Consider the following 21,047-nt stretch of genomic DNA (forward strand, 5'->3'; position numbering starts at 1 on the left):
TGCAATCTTTATCTTTTACAGATGGATCAGAAATGAAAGCGAACGTCAGTAACATGCCATTCTTTTTTTTAACGAAACATGGCCTACATTCTAAGAATCTTCCATATGACCTAGTATACCCGAGCCTTTTCTTGTTTTGTTTTATAAACTGACTCTTAGACCTGAAATAGGAGTTATCTCTTACACCTGAAATAGGACCATATACTTTTTCTATTATAGCTGATACGGACAAACTCAACTATATGGCTTCACAAGTAGGAGCAACAAACCTTCACAAAATGTAAGCATAACCGAACTAATGCTCAAGGTATAAACCATGTGTGCTGCGGTGTATATTGCCCCGATGGCAAACAAACCGGCAGTGTGAATGCCGGTAGAACTCGAGCCATCGGGGCATACAAACCGGCAGTGTGAATGCCCCGATGGCTCGAGTTCTACCGGTAGTTTGTATGCCTTGGAGTACATGTCCCGGCAGTAACAAATGTCCCGGCAGATAATTTGCCCTCATTCAGCAACTTCTCCCGGCAGTTAACTGCCCCCGATTAAGTGTTGTGGTGTAGTGCCAGGGAAGCTTTTGGTGGGGACTCCCGAAGTTTTCTTCTTCTGTGGCGCGCCGACGAGCTTCGTCTTTCGGCTATGTGAGGATGGGCGGTAGAGTGAGTCCCTGTCGGTGTCAAAACCGGCGGATCTCGGGTAGGGGGTCCCAAACTGTGCGTCTAAGGCGGATGGTAACAGGAGGCGGGGGACACGATGTTTACCCAGGTTCGGGCCCTCTCGATGGAGGTAATACCCTACTTCCTGCTTGATTGATCTTGATGATATGAGTATTACAAGAGTTGATCTACCACGAGATCATAGAGGCTAAACCCTAGAAGCTAGCCTATGGTATGATTGTTGTTCTCGTCCTACGGACTAGAAGCTAGCCTATGGTATGATTGTTGTTCTCGTCCTACGGACTAAGCCCTCCAGTTTATATAGACACCGGAGGGGGCTAGGGTTACACAGAGTCGGTTACAAGGGAGGAGATCTACATATCCGTATCGCCAAGCTTGTCTTCCATGCCAAGGAGAGTCCCATCCGGACACGGGACGAAGTCTTCAATCTTGTATCTTCATAGTCCAACAGTCCGGCTAAAGTATACAGTCTGGCTATCCGAGGACCCCCTAATCCAGGAATCCCTCAGTAGCCCCTGAACCAGGCTTCAATGACGATGAGTCCGGCGCGTTGATTGTCTTCGGCATTGCAAGGCGGGTTCCTCCTCCGAATATCCCATAAAAGAATTTGAACACAAGGATAGTGTCCGGTTCTGCAAAACAAATTCCACATACCACCGTAGAGAGAATAATATTTCCACAAATCTAATCTGCTGACAGCTTTTCATAACGTGACATCACACCACGGCCTGGTCATTATTCGAACCGTTTCTCCCAGCCTGCCACTGCATGTCTTGCGAGGCGGCTTTATTGGCACGTCCTGTCGAAGCAGAGATCGTGTTCTCCTTATCACAGGATTCTCATCAATACGGGTATGGGTAACCCAATCGTGCCTGTTGGTATGACTCCTCGATTTTAGGCAAGTTCCAAACGGCCACGCGGAGGACGCCTGATATTCACCCTCTTTATAAAGGGGCCAAGGCATGTCCTTCCCTTCTCGCACTCAATCGAATCCTTCCCCCACCTCGAGTTCCAACACCCAAGGCTCAGGCTAGGCGCTTCGGACCTTCAGTCATGTCCGGATCCAACCTTCAAGGTCGGTGGATGCGACAGAGGAGGACATCAAGAAGCTAAGAGAAGCCAGGTATCTGACCGCCGAAATCTCGCACAGGCTGCCTGCTCGAGGGCAGGTCATCCCCACTCCCGAACCCAACGAGAGTGTCGTATTTATTTCCCACTTCCTCCGAGGGCTAGGCTTTAGTCTTGATCCCTTTGTCAGAGGGCTTATGTTCTACTACGGGCTCGATTTCCATGATTTGGCTCCGGATTCCGTCCTTCACATCTCGTCATTCATCGTCGTGTGTGAAGCCTTCCTCCGCATCACCCAACACTTCGGCTTATGGCTCAAGACCTTCAATGTGAAGCCGAAGATGATTGAGGGGCGACACGCAGAGTGCGGAGGTACCATAATAAACAAAGGCGCCGATGCTCCATGGCCAAAGGGTTCCTTCCCGGAGACATCCAAGTTATGGCAGCGGGAGTGGTTTTACATCACCGCTCCCCGAAGCGCTAAGTGGGTAGCTGCCCCCGCCTTCCGTCCGGGCCACCCGCCACAATTGGCGTCATGGGTCAACAAAGGGCTGGACTGGGGGCCAGCTAATGATGTGCCGACGTTGCAGAGACGCATCCGAGATCTCTTCAAGGGAGATGTTAGCCTTGTCAAGGTAATGCAAGTCATGCTAGTTCGTCGGGTCCTGCCATGCCAACGTCGACCTCTCCGTATGTGGGAGTTCAACCCGGAAAGACCGCGAACTATTCAGCAATTCTTCGGCGCGACGCTCGAAGAGATGTATGGATTGTTCTTCGGATCACAAATAAAGTGTCCGGACACCACCGAGGATGCGGGGTCTGAACTGCAATCGTCCAGACACCCAAGTAAGTAATTCCGCGGCCGAACATGTTGTCTTTTAATTTTCCACAACATCATTCTGAAAAGTCGCCTTTTGACCAGGACTGGATAAAAAAGGCGAAAATGATCAGGTGTTCGGCCCCTCTTCCCGAAGGCTCACCGGATCCTGCACTAGCCAGGATGCTTGAGCTTGCGCCTTATCAAGCGCCATCAGGGGAAGATAAAGGGAGGAACAAAGAAGCCGAAAGCGAGCCTCACTCATTATTCATCCAAACCGGGGGAATTAGTGCCTCCGCGAAGGAGGATAACCGGGGAGAAGAATCTAAAATTCCCTCTCCCCAAGGAAGGAAGAGGGCCGCCTCTGAAGACTTGGAAACAATGGTTTTTCAAACAAGGGAAGAAACCTTTGTCGGGGGGCCCTACCCCGGAGGGCATCCTTACCGCACAGTACCCGCAAGGGGACCAACCCTCCACCGAGCTGTAAGTAAACAAAAGTACTTTATAGTAAATATACCCTGCTTCATTTCTGAGAACAATAACCGAGACGTATGTCTTGTAGTTCGGATCGTAGCCCTTCTCGACAGAGTTCGTCTTCGGAGGATCTTCTTCCGGAGATGATGGAGAGCGAAACGCCTCCCCGTGCCTCCCTGCCTCGTGAAGCGGACGACCCTGAGGTGTCGTCACGGAGGATTTCTCCTGATCCGCCAAGGCCAGAGGGTAACCCTTCGGCCACCCGAAGTCCGGAGTATTCGGCTCCTAAGGAGAGCAACAAAAAGAGTCCGGAACTGTCCGGTGCGCGACCAGACTCACTGCGGAATCTTCTGGAGCAAGCGGCTATCTCAGAAGCGCACCGTACGTTAATGGGTTCGGTAGTTGAGAATATTTCATCCGCCGAAAGCGGGTTGCATGAAGCTTTTATGAGCCTGCTGAGAGGCTTTGAGGTACGCAAAGTAATATGTGTATTTTTGATGGTACCGCACACGCCAGGTGTGCCCTATGTAGATAGTAGCCTCTGAGACTCTGGTTGCTGTCGAAAAAGGCGGCAAACAGAGGATCGTAGTCCCAGGTAATAATCATGTCGCCTTCATGTGCAGGTGGCTGAAGGTCCGGTGGCTAGCCGGGCTGGTGAGTTTGCCGAACTGAAGCGGCAGATGCCGACATCGTGCTTGTAAACAGGCGGCTTGACGAGGCACGGGGTATGTATTCTCCGGTGGTCAACATATATTAAGAGGAGCATAATGCTAGTATCTATAATATGCTGTGACTGCAGATGGAGCTGCCGCCGTGGAGACCCTTCGGGCGGAACTTACCCGAGCCAAGGAACAAGCCAGGAGGAGTGATGCGGCCGCCCTAAAGGCGGTCGAAGAGTTAAGAGCCGAACAGGCTGCACATTGCGAGAGCAAAGAGAAAATAGCCAAGATGGTTGTTGAGTTGAAAGATGCCGTCGACCGTTATGAGCTTCTCGAAAGGGAAAGTCAAACGAAGACGGCGGACCTGAAGAAAGCCATGGTAGCAGCTAAGGAAACCCGCTCTAAAATCCGAGCGGCGAAGGAGGAGCTACGTCAAGCCGGAAATATCATGGCTGGGAAGCCCTTTTTGTTGCGGACGAAGTTCGGAGATCCTAAGTATGCCCTTCTGGATCAATTATGGAGTTCTGCGGACGCGTACCTGGATTTGGCAGCAAGTGCTGCTGATGCGACCAAGTTTTTCGAAGATCAAAAAGATCACGAAGTGGAAAAGTTGTTCTGGTCGCAGTTCAATGCTCCGGCGCGTCCGCTGCTGTTAAATGAGCAAATGGCCGAGTGGACCGAGCTCCATAGGTTGTCCGGGCTTGCCATGAGGTCTATCGTGGATCGTCTCTGGCCGGAAGGACCAAGGCCGAATAGTTATTTTGGTCTTGTGCAACGATTCCTTGGTGTTGTGCCGCATATCGACGCTGTAAAGAGGTCGGCGTGCATAGAGGGTGCGCGGATGGCTCTTGCCCGTGTCAAGACATACTGGGCGGAGATGAAGGCCACTGCGATTGCAACCCAGAATCCGGCCGTAGGCCAGGTTTCAGCCGAGCACTACTTTGAAGAAGTCCTGGAAGGAGCTCGTTTAATAGAGGCTCAGTGCTCGAAGAGTGTCATGTTCGAGTGACATGTATCTCGATTGTAATAACAATGCTATTTGAATTATAAAGGCTATGTTTATACTTTTGCCTGAAAGTATTAGGATGCCTCCTTTACGGCCGTTTATGTATATATGTATATAACCTGAAAGTTTGCAGTCGTCGGCTTCAGCCCCCACGCATATAATGCAGGGGTGTTCGCAAAAGCGCGTGTTCACACTTGATCCAACGTCTTGGTCCATTAAGGAGGTGGTAGCACGGCGAACGAGGCAATCGGACTATATTGCTTTAACACTTTCACTTAACCATAGGAGTTTGACAGTGGGGCTACTATATAGCCCCTGGTACTTCCGCGCTCGTCCGAGTACGGGGCGCGTACGTACATGACCGGGAAAACCGGCCCTTCGTTAATGCGGAGGAATCCCGAAGATTTTGCTAAGTCATCGAGTGGTTGACTCGTCTCACGCTTTATCATGACAGTCAGTTTTCGGCTTTCTCTACTGAGGTGCTCATCCGGATGAACCAGGGCACAATCGTAGTAGTTCTCCCGGTGCCACCTTAGCTGATAGAGCGGAACGTAAGGTAGCAAAACACGGGAGCCAGGCAAACCCAACATTTGACCAAAGACATGATTCGGAGCTGATGCATATAAGGCCAAACTCGCGACGCCGAACACTCCCTAAGGTATTCGGTCTTTACAACATATACCGGGCTGAGTAACGCCCTTGATAATGAACCCTGAGTGTCCAGGTACGTGCATTATTCTGATGTGGCAAAATGCCAATAACGTCAGCATCCCTCGCGGTTATACTGAGTATCCGGAGGATGTGAAGCAACAAGAGACAGTAAAAAAGGTGTACATAGGTTCTTAATCTAAAAAGAAACCTTTGAGCGGGGCCCTGTTGCACGTCTGCGCCTGTGTCTCTGTTGTGCCGTATCCTGGAAGGGTGTAGCACGATTATCATCTATAAAAGATAAGAACTTAGGTGAAGTTGTCGTGCGAAAAATTGGTTATTCTCAATAAACCATTAAAATTCAAGATAAGTAAGGTCGAGCCGAACTGTAGTCCTTTTTACATGCGGGAAGCCCGTGGTACCGCCTATGTGTTGGAAATATGCCCTAGAGGCAATAATAAAATGGTTATTATTATATTTCCTTGTTCATGATAATTGTCTATTGTTCATGCTATAATTGTGTTATCCGGAAATCGTAATACATGTGTGAATACATAGACCACAACATGTCCCTAGTGAGCCTCTAGTTGACTAGCTCGTTGATCAACAGATAGTCATGGTTTCCTGACTATGGGCATTGGATGTCATTGATAATGGGATCACATCATTAGGAGAATGATGTGATGCACAAGACCCAATCCTAAGCATAGCACAAAGATCGTGTAGTTCGTTTGCTAGAGCTTTTCCAAATGTCAAGTATCATTTCCTTAGACCATGAGATTGTGCAACTCCCGGATACCATAGGAGTGCTTTGGGTGTGCCAAACGTCACAACGTAACTGGGTGGCTATAAAGGTGCACTACGGGTATCTCCGAAAGTGTCTGTTGAGATTGTGCAACTCCCGGATACCATAGGAGTGCTTTGGGTGTGCCAAACGTCACAACGTAACTGGGTGGCTATAAAGGTGCACTACGGGTATCTCCGAAAGTGTCTGTTGGGTTGGCACGAATCGAGACTGGGATTTGTCACTCCGTATGACGGAGAGGTATCTCTGGGCCCACTCGGTAATGCATCATCATAATGAGCTCAATGTGACCAAGTGTTTGGTCACGGGATCATGCATTACGGTATGAGTAAAGTGACTTGCCGGTAACGAGATTGAACAAGGTATTGGGATACCGACGATCGAATCTCGGGCAAGTAACATACCGATTGACAAAGGGAATTGAATACGGGATTGATTGAATCCTCGACATCGTGGTTCATCTGATGAGATCATCGTGGAACATGTGGGAGCCAACATGGGTATCCAGATCCCGCTGTTGGTAATTGACCGGAGAGTCATCTCGGTCATGTCTGCATGTCTCCCGAACCCGTAGGGTCTACACACTTAAGGTTCGGTGACGCTAGGGTTGTAGAGATACTAGTATGCGGTAACCCGAAAGTTGTTCGGAGTCCCGGATGAGATCCCGGACGTCACGAGGAGTTCCGGAATAGTCCGGAGGTGAAGAATTATATATAGGAAGTCCAGTTTCGGCCACCGAGAAAGTTTCGGGGGTCACCGGTATTGTACCGGGACCACCGGAAGGGTCCCGGGGGTCCACCGGGTGGGGCCACCTATCCCGGAGGGCCCCATGGGCTGAAGTGGGGATGGGAACCAGCCCTTGGTGGGCTGGTGCGCTCCCCCTTGGGCCTCCCCTGCGCCTAGGGCTGGAAACCCTAGGGGTGGGGGGGCGCTCCACTTGGCTTGGGGGACAAGCCAACCCCCTTGGCCGCCACCCCCCTTGGAAATTGCATCTCCCAGGGCCGGCGCCCCCCCAGGGCCCCTATATATAGAGGGGGGGAGGGAGGGCAGCAGCACCACAGCCCCTGGCGCCTCCCTCTCCCTCCCGTGACACCTCTCCCTCTCGCTGAGCTTGGCGAAGCCCTGCCGAGATTCCCGCTATTTCCACCACCACGCCGTCGTGCTACTGGATCTCCATCAACCTCTCCTTCCCCCTTGCTGGATCAAGAAGGAGGAGACGTCTTCCCCAACCGTACGTGTGTTGAACGCGGAGGTGCCGTCCGTTCGGCGCTCGGTCATTGGTGATTTGGATCACGACGAGTACGACTCCATCAACCCCGTTCACTTGAATGCTTCCGCTCGCGATCTACAAGGGTATGTAGATGCACTCCTCTCTCTCGTTGCTAGATGACTCCATAGATTGATCTTGGTGATGCGTAGAAAATTTTAAATTTCTGCTACGATCCCCAATAGTGGCATCATGAGCTAGGTCTATGCGTAGTTTCTATGCACGAGTAGAACACAAACTTGTTGTGGGCGTAGATGTTGTCAATTTTCTTGCCACTACTAGTCTTATCTTGTTTCGGCGGCATCGTGGGATGAAGCGGCCCGGACCGACCTTACACGTACGCTTACGTGAGACAGGTTCCACCGACTGACATGCACTAGTTGCATAAGGTGGCTAGCGGGTGTCTGTCTCTCCCACTTTAGTCGGAACGGATTCGATGAAAAGGGTCCTTATGAAGGGTAAATAGAAATTGGCATATCACGTTGTGGTTTTGGCGTAGGTAAGAAACGTTCTTGCTTAGAAACCTATAGCAGCCACGTAAAAACTTGCAACAACAATTAGAGGATGTCTAACTTGTTTTTGCAGCATGTGCCTTGTGATGTGATATGGCCAAAAGGATGTGATGAATGAAATATATGTGATGTATGGGATTGATCATGTTCTTGTAATAGGAATCACGACTTGCATGTTGATGAGTATGACAACCGGCAGGAGCCATAGGAGTTGTCTTTATTTTTTGTATGACCTGCGTATCATTGAATAACGCCATGTAAATTACTTTACTTTATTGCTAAACACGTTAGCCATAGAAGTAGAAGTAATCGTTGGCATGACAACTTCATGAAGACACGATGATGGAGATCATGGTATCATGCCGGTGACGAAGATGATCATGGCGCCCCGAAGATGGAGATCAAAAGGAGCAAAATGACATTGGCCATATCATGTCACTATTTGATTGCATGTGATGTTTATCATGTTTTACATCTTATTTTCTTAGAACGACGGTAGCTTAAATAAGATGATCCCTCACTAAAATTTCAAGAAAAGTGTTCTCCCTAACTGTGCACCGTTGCGAAGGTTTGTTGTTTCGAAGCACCACGTGATGATCGGGTGTGATAGATTCTAACGTTCGAATACAACGGGTGTTGACGAGCCTAGCATGTACAGACATGGCCTCGGAACACATGCGAAACACTTAGGTTGACTTGACGAGCCTAGCATGTACAGACATGGCCTCGGAACACATGCGAAACACTTAGGTTGACTTGACGAGCCTAGCATGTACAGACATGGCCTCGGAACACGGAAGACCGAAAGGTCGAGCATGAGTCGTATAGAAGATACGATCAACATGAAGATGTTCACCGATGTTGACTAGTCCGTCTCACGTGATGATCGGACACGGCCTAGTTGACTCGGATCATGTTTCACTTAGATGACTAGAGGGATGTCTATCTGAGTGGGAGTTCATTGAATAATTTGATTAGATGAACTTAATTATCATGAACTTAGTCTAAAATCTTTACAATATGTCTTGTAGATCAAATGGCCCACGGTAATGTTGCCCTCAACTTCAACGCATTCCTAGAGAAAACCAAGCTGAAAGATGATGGCAGCAACTATACGGACTGGGTCCGGAACCTGAGGATCATCCTCATAGCTGCCAAGAAAGATTATGTCCTAGAAGCACCGCTAGGTGACGCACCCATCCCAAAGAACCAAGACGTTATGAACGCTTGGCAGTCACGTGCTGATGATTACTCCCTCGTTCAGTGCGGCATGCTTTACAGCTTAGAACCGGGGCTCCAAAAGCGTTTTGAGCAACACGGAGCATATGAGATGTTCGAAGAGCTGAAAATGGTTTTCCAAGCTCATGCCCGGGTCGAGAGATATGAAGTCTCCGACAAGTTCTTCAGTTGTAAGATGGAGGAAAATAGTTCTGTCAGTGAGCACATACTCAAAATGTCTGGGTTACACAACCGCTTGACTCAGCTGGGAGTTAATCTCCCGGATGACGCGGTCATTGACAGAATCCTTCAGTCGCTTCCACCGAGCTACAAGAGCTTTGTGATGAACTTCAATATGCAGGGGATGGAAAAGACCATTCCTGAGGTATATTTAATGCTGAAATCAGTGGAGGTGGAGATAAAAAAGGAACATCAAGTGTTGATGGTGAATAAAACCACTAAGTTCAAGAAAGGCAAGGGTAAGAAGAACTTCAAGAAAGACGGCAAGGGAGTTGCCGCACCCGGTAAGCCAGTTGCCGAGAAGAAGCCAAAGAATGGACCCAAGCCTGAGACTGAGTGCTTTTATTGCAAGGGAAGTGGTCACTGGAAGCGGGACTGCCCCAAATACTTAGCGGACAAGAAGGCCGGCAACACCAAAGGTATATGTGATATACATGTAATTGATGTGTACCTTACCAGTACTCGTAGTAGCTCCTGGGTATTTGATACCGGTGCGGTTTCTCATATTTGTAACTCAAAACAGGAGCTGCGGAATAAGCGGAGACTGGCAAAGGACGAGGTGACGATGCGCGTCGGGAATGGTTCCAAGGTCGATGTGATCGCCGTCGGCACGCTACCTCTGCATTTACCTACGGGATTAGTTTTAAACCTCAATAATTGTTATTTAGTGCCAGCTTTGAGCATGAACATTGTATCAGGATCTCGTTTAATTCGAGATGGCTACTCATTTAAATCCGAGAATAATGGTTGTTCTATTTATATGAGAGATATGTTTTATGGTCATGCCCCGCTGGTCAATGGTTTATTCTTAATGAATCTCGAACGTGATGTTACACATATTCATAGTGTGAATACCAAAAGATGTAAAGTTGATAACGATAGTCCCACATACTTGTGGCACTGCCGCCTTGGTCACATTGGTGTCAAGCGCATGAAGAAGCTCCATGCTGATGGACTTTTAGAGTCTCTTGATTACGAATCATTTGACACATGTGAACCATGCCTCATGGGTAAGATGACCAAGACTCCGTTCTCCGGAACAATGGAGCGAGCAACCAACTTATTGGAAATCATACATACTGATGTGTGCGGTCCAATGAGTGTTGAGGCTCGCGGTGGCTATCGTTATGTTCTCACTCTCACTGATGACTTGAGTAGATATGGGTATGTCTACCTAATGAAACACAAGTTTGAGACCTTTGAAAAGTTCAAGGAATTTCAGAGTGAGGTTGAGAATCAACGTGACAGGAAAATAAAGTTCTTACGATCAGATCGTGGAGGGAATATTTGAGTCACGAATTTGGCACACACTTAAGGAAATGTGGAATAGTTTCACAACTGACGCCGCCTGGAACACCTTAGCGAAATGGTGTGTCCGAACGTCGTAATCGCACTCTATTGGATATGGTGCGATCTATGATGTCTCTTACCGATCTACCGCTCTCATTTTGGGGCTATGCTTTAGAGACTGCCGCATTCACTTTAGATAGGGCTCCGTCGAAATCCGTTGAGACGACACCGTATGAATTATGGTTTGGGAAGAAACCTAAGCTGTCGTTTCTAAAAGTTTGGGGATGCGATGCTTATGTCAGGAAACTTCAACCTGAAAAGCTCGAACCCAAGTCGGAAAAATGCGTCTTCATAGGATACCCTAAGGAAACCATTGGGTATACCTTCTACCTCAGATCCGAAGGCAAGGTCTTTGTTGCCAAGAACAGGTCCTTTCTGGAGAAAGAGTTTCTCTCGAAAGAAGTAAGTGGGAGGAAAGTGGAACTTGATGAAGTACTACCTCTTGAACTGGTAAGTAGCGCAGCTCAGGAAGATGTTCCTGTGGTGCCTGCACTGACTAGAGAGGAAGCTAATGATGATGATCAAGGTACTTCGGATCAAGTTACTACTGAACTTCGTAGGTCCACAAGGACACGTTCCGCGCCAGAGTGGTACGGCAACCCTGTCTTGGAAATCATGTTGTTAGAAAACGGTGAACCTTCGAACTATGAAGAAGCAATGGCGGGCCCAGATTCCGACAAATGGCTAGAAGCCATGAAATCCGAGATAGGATCCATGTATGAAAACAAAGTGTGGACTTTGACAGACTTGCCCGATGATCGGCGAGCGATAGAAAACAAATGGATCTTTAAGAAGAAGACGGACGCGGATGGTAATGTTACCATCTATAAAGCTCGACTTGTCGCTAAGGGTTATCGACAAGTTCAAGGGGTTGACTACGATGATACTTTCTCACCCGTAGCAAAGCTGAAGTCCGTCCGAATCATGTTAGCAATTGCCGCATACTATGATTATGAGATATGGCAAATGGACGTCAAAACGGCATTCCTTAACGGCTTTCTTAAGGAAGAATTGTATATGATGCAGCCGGAAGGTTTTGTCGATCCTAAGAATGCTAACAAGGTATGCAAGCTCCAGCGCTCCATCTATGGGCTGGTGCAAGCATCTCGGAGTTGGAACATTCGATTTGATGAGATGATCAAAGCGTTTGGGTTTACCTAGACTTAGGAGAAGCCTGTGTTTACAAGAAAGTGAGTGGGAGCTCTGTAGCATTTCTCATATTATATGTGGATGACATACTATTGATGGGAAATGATATAGAAGTCTTGGAAAGTATAAAGGCCTACTTGAACAAGTGTTTTTGAATGAAGGACCTTGGAGAAGCTGCTTATATATTAGGCATCAAGATCTATAGAGATAGATCAAGACGCCTCATTGGTCTTTCACAAAGTACGTACCTTGACAAGATATTGAAGAAGTTCAATATGGATCAGTCCAAGAAGGGGTTCTTGCCTGTATTACAAGGTGTGCAATTGAGCACGGCTCAATGCCCGACCACGGCAGAAGATAGAGAAAAGATGAGTGTCATCCCCTATGCCTCGGCCATAGGGTCTATTATGTATGCCATGCTGTGTACCAGACCTGATGTAAACCTTGCCGTAAGTTTGGTAGGAAGGTACCAAAGTAATCCCGGCATGGAACACTGGACAACGGTCAAGAATATCCTGAAGTACCTGAAGAGGACTAAGGATATGTTTCTCGTTTATGGAGGTGACGAAGAGCTCGTCGTAAGGGGTTACGTCGACGCTAGCTTCGACACAGATCTGGATGACTCTAAGTCACAAACCGGATACGTGTATATTTTGAATGGTGGGGCAGTAAGCTGGTGCAGTTGCAAGCAAAGCGTTGTGGCGGGATCTACATGTGAAGCGGAATACATGGCGGCCTCAGAGGCAGCACAAGAAGCAATCTGGGTGAAGGAGTTCATTACCGACCTAGGAGTTATCCCCAATGCGTCGGGCCCGATGACTCTCTTATGTGACAACACTGGAGCTATTGCCCTTGCCAAGGAGCCCAGGTTTCACAGGAAGACCAGGCATATCAAGCGTCGCTTCAACTCCATTCGTGAAAGTGTTCAAAATGGAGACATAGATATTTGTAAAGTACATACGGACCTGAATGTAGCAGATCCGTTGACTAAACCTCTCCCTAGAGCAAAACATGATCAACACCAGAACTCAATGGGTGTTCGATTCATCACAATGTAACTAGATTATTGACTCTAGTGCAAGTGGGAGACTGTTGGAAATATGCCCTAGAGGCAATAATAAAATGGTTATTATTATATTTCCTTGTTCATGATAATTGTCTATTGTTCATGCTATAATTGTGTTATCCGGAAATCGTAATACATGTGTGAATACATAGACCACAACATGTCCCTAGTGATCCTCTAGTTGACTAGCTCGTTGATCAACAGATAGTCATGGTTTCCTGACTATGGGCATTGGATGTCATTGATAACGGGATCACATCATTAGGAGAATGATGTGATGGACAAGACCCAATCCTAAGCATAGCACAAAGATCGTGTAGTTCGTTTGCTAGAGCTTTTCCAAATGTCAAGTATCATTTCCTTGGACCATGAGATTGTGCAACTCCCGGATACCATAGGAGTGCTTTGGGTGTGCCAAACGTCACAACGTAACTGGGTGGCTGTAAAGGTGCACTACGAGTATCTCCGAAAGTGTCTATTGGGTTGGCACGAATCGAGACTGGGATTTGTCACTCCGTATGACGGAGAGGTATTTCTGGGCCCACTCGGTAATGCATCATCATAATGAGCTCAATGTGACCAAGTGTTTGGTCACGGGATCATGCATTACGGTACGAGTAAAGTGACTTGCCGGTAACGAGATTGAACAAGGTATTGGGATACCGACGATCGAATCTCGGGCAAGTAACGTACTGATTGACAAAGGGAATTGAATACGGGATTGATTGAATCCTCGACATCGTGCTTCATCCGATGAGATCATCATGGAACATGTGGGAGCCAACATGGGTATCCAGATCCCGTTGTTGGTTATTGACCAGAGAGTCGTCTCGGTCATGTCTGCATGTCTCCCGAACCCGTAGGGTCTACACACTTAAGGTTCGGTGATGCTAGGGTTGTAGAGATACTAGTATGCGGTAAACCGAAAGTTGTTCGGAGTCCCGGATGAGATCCCGGACGTCACGAGGAGTTCCGGAATAGTCCGGAGGTGAAGAATTATATATAGGAAGTCCAGTTTCGGCCACCGGGAAAGTTTCGGGGGTCACCGGTATTGTACCGGGACCACCGGAAGGGTCCCGGGGGTCCACCGGGTGGGGCCACCTATCCCGGAGGGCCCCATGGGCTGAAGGGGGGATGGGAACCAGCCCCTGGTGGGCTGGTGCGCCCCCCTTGGGCCTCCCCTGCGCCTAGGGTTGAAAACCCTAGGGGTGGGGGGCGCCCCACTTGGCTTGGGGGGCAAGCCACCCCCCTTGGCCGCCGCCCCCCTTGGAGATTGCATCTCCTAGGGCCGGCACCCCCCCAGGGCCCCTATATATAGAGGGAGGGAGGGAGGGCAGCAGCACCACAGCCCCTGGCGCCTCCCTCTCCCTCCCGTGACACCTCTCCCTCTCGCTGAGCTTGGCGAAGCCCTGCCGAGATCCCCGCTACTTCCACCACCACGCCGTCGTGCTGCTGGATCTCCATCAACCTCTCCTTCCCCCTTGCTGGATCAAGAAGGAGGAGACGTCTTCCCCAACCGTACGTGTGTTGAACGCGGAGGTGCCGTCCGTTCGGCGCTCGGTCATCGGTGATTTGGATCACGACGAGTACGACTCCATCAACCCCGTTCACTTGAACGCTTCCGCTCGCGATCTACAAGGGTATGTAGATGCACTCCTCTCTCTCGTTGCTAGATGACTCCATAGATTGATCTTGGTGATGCGTAGAAAGTTTTAAATTTCTGCTACGATCCCCAACACTATGGGGGTATATCCATCAAACCAATCTCAGGTTTATCTAAGCTGTTACAGCTAGTGATGCGCCGGAATCGTCTAGCCGTGTCCGCGGTCTTGACGACCGATCATTTATTCGGGTTGGAGAGGCCGTTTAGTGTTCGGCTACTAAAGCCGCCATACGTTCTTCCGCGCGTAAGGAACACTCAACATTTTCGCTAACTGTGATGATGCCACGTGGACCGGGCATCTTAAGCTTAAGAAAAGCGTAATGCGGTACTGCATTAAAACGAGCGAAAGCTGTTCGTCCGAGTAGTGCTTGATAGCCGCTTCGGAATGGAGCGATGTCGAAGGTTAACTTTTCACTTCGGAAGTTGTCAAGAGAACCGAATGCAACCTCTGGTACTAGAGAGCCCGTACAGCGGGCCTCTGGGCCTGGTATTACTCCTTTAAAGGCAGTATTGCTTTGGCTAATTCTTGTCGGGTCTATCCCCATTTTGCAGACTGTGTCCTGATATATCAGATTAAGACTACTGCCACCGTCCATGAGGACTTGGGTGAGATGGTATCCGTCGATAATTGGGTCTAGCACCAAGGCAAGCAATCCTCCGTGCCGGATACTTGTCAGGTGATCCCTGCGATCAAAAGTGATCGGGCAAGCTGACCAGGGGTTGAACTTAGGGGTGACGGGCTCTACGGCGCGCATGTCTCGGAGTGCATGTTTGCTTCTTCTTTTTGTTACGTGAATCATGTTCACTGTTTTGACCTCTGGTAGGAGTTTTTTTTGTCCCCCAGTGCTTTGCTGGCGAGGCTCATCCTCGTCTTCACTTGGTGTTTCCCTCCCCTTGTGTTCGGCGTTTAACTTGCCGGCCTGCTTGAAGACCCAACATTCTCTGTGGGTGTGATTTGCAGGTTTATCGGAGGTGCCATGAATCTGACATAATTTGTCTAGAATCTTGTTTAGGCTAGACGGTCCATCTATGTTGCCTTTGAAAGGCTTTTTCCGCTGACCGGGTCGAGAGCCCCTAAATCCGGCGTTTACCGCCGTGTTGTCTGGGCTGTCTTCGTTATTTCGACGCTTGCTTTTACTGCGTCGTGGTTTTCCATTGCCATCCCTGACTTCAGATGTGCCTGGGTCACTGGTGCTACTATGTGCCAGCCAGCTATTTTCGCCCGCGCAAAAGTGGGTCATGAGGCTTGTTAGGGCTGCCATTGTTCCTGGCTTTTCTTGGCCGAGGTGTCTTGCGAGCCATTCGTCTCGGACGCTGTGTTTGAAAGCTGCTAAGGCTTCGGCGTCCGGGCAGTCGACGATTTGATTCTTCTTAGTGAGAAATATGTTCCAAAGCTTTCGGGTTGACTCTCCGGGCTGTTGAATTATATGACTTAAATCGTCTGCGTCCGGAGGTCGGACATAGGTCCCTTGAAAGTTAGCCCTAAAAGCGTCCTCAAGCTCCTCCCAACTTCCAATTGAATTTTCAGGGAGGCTCTTCAGCCAGTGCCGAGCTGGTCCTTTCAATTTGAGGGGCAAGTATTTGATGGCGTGGAGATCGTCTCCGCGAGCCATATGGATATGGAGGATGAAGTCCTCAATCCAGACCCCAAGGTCTGTCGTTCCGTCGTATGCCTCTATGTTCACGGGTTGAATCCCTCTGGAAATTCGTGATCCAGCACCTCATCGGTGAAGCATAGGGGTGCGCGGCACCCCTATATTTGGATGTGTCATGGCGTTCTGGCTGTTGTAGTGTTCGGTTTTGATTCTGCGCTGGAGTGCGCTTCCTAGATCCATAGATGGATCTGGTCATGCCGGCTTTTTGATGCAAGTCCTCACGTGAATCGTGTGCTGACTTATGTGAGGCCTCATTAGCCGCCCTATCGCGGCCACGAGGTGGTCGATCCGACCGGTCGGCCGTTTTATTTTTTGGCTGTGTGGGCTCTAAGGCCTCATCATCAAATTCAGGCAGCAGCTTGCGCTTTGGATAGCTCTTTGTGTGGCGACTGCCACCATACTTTTCTTTAGTGCCCAGCACTTTGTTCCATCTACTGATGAGTGTATTTTGCGCGGCCTTAAGCCTTTGTTTCTGCTTCTTAAGACTCCTCGCGGTGGCAATAAGCCTTCTGTGGAGGTTCTCTTGTTCCAAGTTCCTTTCCGGGATGATATGTATATCGTCATCCGGACTATTCTCCTCTCCGGAGACAGGTTGATGATTTCTACCCTCGGCGTCGCCATGATCGGACAGTGGCTCCGTACTATGTTCGCCGTCTGCTGGCTCGTCCTGCTCTGTTGCTTTGGAGTCGACCGGGGTCTCATTCTTTCTTGCGCGCTGTTTTTGCCGAGGCGGGATTTGGAGCGGCGTCTGCGTCGTCGCTTTGGTTGCTTCTCGAGGGGGTTATCCTTCGCTGCATCCTCCCGTTCCTCATCATTGTCTTCTTTGGGTGTATCCACCATGTATATATCATGTGATGAAGTGGCTGTCCAGCGCCCTGTGGGCGATGGTTCCTGTTCGTCTCCTGCATCGTCGTCCATACCGTCGATGTCTTCGGAGCTGAAATCGAGCATGTCGGTTATATCGTCGACAGTGACTATTAAGTGGGTGGTGGGTGGGGAGCGAATTTCTTCGTCGTCCGCATCCCATTCTAGCCGGACATAGTTCGGCCAAGGGTCTCCTGACAGGGAGAGAGACCTCAACGAGTTTAGCACGTCGCCAAAGGGCGAGTGCTGAAAGATATCCGCGGAGGTAAACTCCATGATCGGTGCCCAATCGGATTCGATAGGCACGGACGCAGGCGGCTCGGAGCCCATGGCCGGGGACGAATCCAACGGTTCGGCAACACGGGTCTCGTAGGAGGTGAAGTCAGTATTCGGCTCTATCGCCACTGGGTGTGCGGCCTCCGTGGCGGGGTCCATCCACCCGTCCTCGGATGGCGCAATTTGTTCCAGATTGAGGGCCGGAGTAGTTGCAGGTGTGATCTCCCGAACACTGTCCGACGGGAGAGCTAAGTCATGCTTGTCGTGATTGTGCGGCGCACCTGACATGGGCTCGAATCCGTTGAAAATCAAGTCTCCGCGGATGTTGGCAGTATAGTTCAAATTTCCAAACCTGACCTGATGGCCAGGGGCGTAGCTCTCGATCTGCTCCAGATGGCCAAGTGAGTTGGCCCGCAGTACGAAGCCGCCGAATACGAAGATCTGTCCGGGGAGGAAAACCTCACCCTGGATCGCATCCTTGCCGATGATCGAAGGATCCATCTAGCCTTACGGTGACGACACAGTGGAACTCTCAATGAAAGCACCAATGTCGGTGTCAAAACCGGCGGATCTCGGGTAGGGGGTCCCGAACTGTGCGTCTAAGGCGGATGGTAACAGGAGGCGGGGGACACGATGTTTACCCAGGTTCGGGCCCTCTCGATGGAGGTAATACCCTACTTCCTGCTTGATTGATCTTGATGATATGAGTATTACAAGAGTTGATCTACCACGAGATCGTAGAGGCTAAACCCTAGAAGCTAGCCTATGGTATGATTGTTGTTCTCGTCCTACGGACTAAGCCCTCCGGTTTATATAAACACCGGAGGGGGCTAGGGTTACACAGAGTCGGTTACAAGGAAGGAGATCTACATATCCGTATCGCCAAACTTGTCTTCCACGCCAAGAAGAGTCCCATCCGGAAACGGGACGAAGTCTTCAATCTTATATCTTCATAGTCCAACAGTCCGGCTAAAGTATACAATCCGGCTATCCGAGGACCCCTAATCCAGGACTCCCTCAGTCCCCCCCCCCCTCCTTAGATGGCAAAACGCTCTCCACCTCCCCCTTGGATGACTCGCTCATTGGTTCATTAGAGGAGGGGCGGTAGAGTGCTGACCAGTTGCCGACCGATACATCATAGGACCCAAAGACGACCCGGTCTTACGCCACAAGATGGCTCAGCCCCGTGGGATGGCTAAAAGTTCACTGGTCCCTTTAGATTACTTTAATTTTCACAATCATGCATCTAATAACAACTCTCATTTCCATGGTCTTGCACCTGAATCATGCTATACACACATTTTCCCTCATTTATCAGGATTACCGCGGGCGCCAAAGAAGTTGAACAACCATGCCGGGAGAGTAATGTAGCGTTGGTGTGTTGTAACACAAACAAATTTTACTGTCTCTTGGTTAATAAATAAGGTAAATCTTTTGCCTCAGTTTTAAAAAAGAAAAAAAGAAAAATAAAACTTGCAGAAGTTCATGTGCCCATGAATTTCGCAGAGCTACAAGAATCTATAGTCCTCCCCGAAAAAAAAAGAATCAATAGTCCTCTCACACTCAGTAGTCAGTAGCAACAAACAAAACAAAACAGAGTAGCGAAACCTCTCCCATTTTTCTCTCACGCCGATAGGGTGAGTCCTCCCTCGAATTAGCAACAATGCTGCAGCAGCAGCAGCAATCAGAGAAGAGAAAGGGTTCCAAAAATGGAATCACCAACGAGCGGAGCATCATCGGCGTCAAAAATCGGCCAAAATCACTGTTCTGACCTTATCAAGGAACTTTCACACAAAATGAACTCGAAGCGAAACTATTTCACAATCTAACCCTTTTAGAAACGCCACAGCCTGTGGCGTTGCTGCTCCACATGAAAATTTGCTGCACCACATGAAACGCCGAGATAGCTCATGTTGCTAACCCGGCCCACCGCCAGGCCTCTCTGACGTGGTAGAGCAAGAAACACCACAGGTGATGGCGTTTCCACTGCTTACTCCAACGCCAACGTACCTGGCGTTTGATGTTGTTTATTTTACTTCTTTTCCACTAGCCCCACAACGTGCAGCATGCGCGTACTTTTTGGTCCATTCCCAAAGATAGGAGAAATGGAAAACTTTGCACTGGTAGCCTCACACATGCGCACGCTCACATCCATCCTTTGCACTGGTAGCCTCGAATGCAATATCATGTCACGAACCTTTTCAACATAGAAATACGAGTGCAGAGCATAAAACATCATGATAGATGAATAGTGTAATGGGCAGAGAAATATAATATTTTGTTAGTTTTTGTATAAAAGAGACACATTCAGGGAATGTTCAATTGTATAGTGCGAAAATTCACGGTGGCACGCAGGTGCCCGGGCAGGCAAACGTCAAGACCTGCCCGGCCGCTTGATTGTCTCGCGATTCGCAAAATAGTCAAGTCTTGCACGGGGCCACAAATAAGTTTTAAGTTCCAGCCATTGAAACTCATGACTTTTTATCTGAAACTTGCGATTTTTTCACTCGCTCTTACCAAGTTTCATATATAAATTTTAATACATTTTTTGTTGTTGTTTATAGGCACAACACTCATGATTTTATCAATCACTCATATAGAATACTATGTTTCAATAGTTGAAATTTAAAATTTATATTCAAAATTTATTAAAACATATTCAAAATGAATCTTATTTGATGCAAATGGAGGATGGGCGCGAACGCATGTATTAGAGCATCTACAGTCACATATGGGAAATCCGGCCCCAGTGACCGGGCACGCTTCAAATTTCACTTCTTGCATGCGGACATCTCATACTAGATTCTTATATCCATGCAGTGATGCGGGCGGCGTGCGCGGCTTCCCTCGCCCGGATCTGCTGCTAGATCTCGTAGTGCCGCTCCGGCGTCAGCATGGCATAGTAGGTGATCTTGCTCTAGACCATGGTGGAGTGCCGGAGCGTGGGCAGAGCGCCGGAGCGAGAGAGGGAGGATGTGGAAGAGCTTGGTCTAGCGGCACGGAGAGGGGGAGGGGGATGGGTTAGGGTTGCGGGACACCGGCCGGCTTAAATAGCCGGATGTCGTCTTGGGCGGCGAGCCGGAGCGACGCCACACGGCGTTTCCACCGCGCCGACGGACGCGACGGTCGTCGGACCGCCGGATTTCCGGGCGTTTTCGTATGGGGCCACGCTATCAGGCCGACGTGGCGGGCGTGCCCGGGCACCCCCATACCGCCCCATATTTGGGCTGTATATGGGGGGCGCCAGTCAGCCCGGGCGTTTGAGTGCCGTTTGAGGGGCCTATCGGTCCATATTTCGTGACCGGACAGCGACCGGGTGACCTGCCCGGGCGTTTGAGGGGTCCGGTTGTAGATGCTCTTAAGTCTTCTATCTTTGTGTGAAAGGAGCAAAAATAGTGCATGCTGAATGTGATGGGCTGATGGAATAAAATAAATAAAATAAATTTGAAGAAGAGACAAGACAATCACTAGAAGGAGCCCCATGCATGACACATCTGAGTAAGCTTTGTACACATCAAACCTCAGACACTTCAGGTTGTAGTGAGCAGTGGAAACGCTAGCATGTGTCACCGGAATAAAATAAACAAGGTAGAGTTTCGCATCAAACGCCAGGTACATTGGCGTTGGTGTACGCAG

This window comes from Aegilops tauschii, chromosome 5 (assembly GCF_002575655.3).
Source record: "Aegilops tauschii subsp. strangulata cultivar AL8/78 chromosome 5, Aet v6.0, whole genome shotgun sequence".
Lineage (NCBI taxonomy): Eukaryota > Viridiplantae > Streptophyta > Magnoliopsida > Poales > Poaceae > Aegilops > Aegilops tauschii.